The sequence below is a fragment of the Galleria mellonella genome, unplaced genomic scaffold, assembly GCF_026898425.1.
Source record: "Galleria mellonella isolate WM207_F2 unplaced genomic scaffold, CSIRO_AGI_GalMel_v1 utg40, whole genome shotgun sequence".
Classification (NCBI taxonomy): Eukaryota; Metazoa; Arthropoda; class Insecta; order Lepidoptera; family Pyralidae; genus Galleria; species Galleria mellonella.
In genome coordinates this window covers 3,548,105-3,548,506 of record NW_026442094.1, presented here as the reverse complement: position 1 = coordinate 3,548,506, position 402 = coordinate 3,548,105, and positions in this window count along the sequence as shown.

Sequence of the window (402 nt, the reverse complement as noted above, 5' to 3'; positions counted from 1 at the left end):
GTAGACGGATTGCTAACTAGCAATGTACTCTATATTGATAGCTAGAAACGGGGCTGGTAGATTACTATTACCAATAATTCCTTACCCCTCGCTGATCCCCTATAGGCATATACTAATAGCGCGTTGTTAACTTAGTATGGTAAATACTAAGTTTTTGGTCAATTTTTGAACCATATATCTCTGGGAAATGTTTAATTTCATTAGTAGAATACATGTGTAACTTTGCTAATTATTTCGATTTCAAACTGTATAGTTTTTAGTACAGTTAACAACATAACGCTGTGAGAATAAAAATAGGATACGTTGTTGTCAACTGTACCAGTCACTTGTCATTTTCCGAAGAGTTGGTCATAGTAACCGTTGCTATCACGTACTTAGATATAACTTGCCCCAAGCGACACT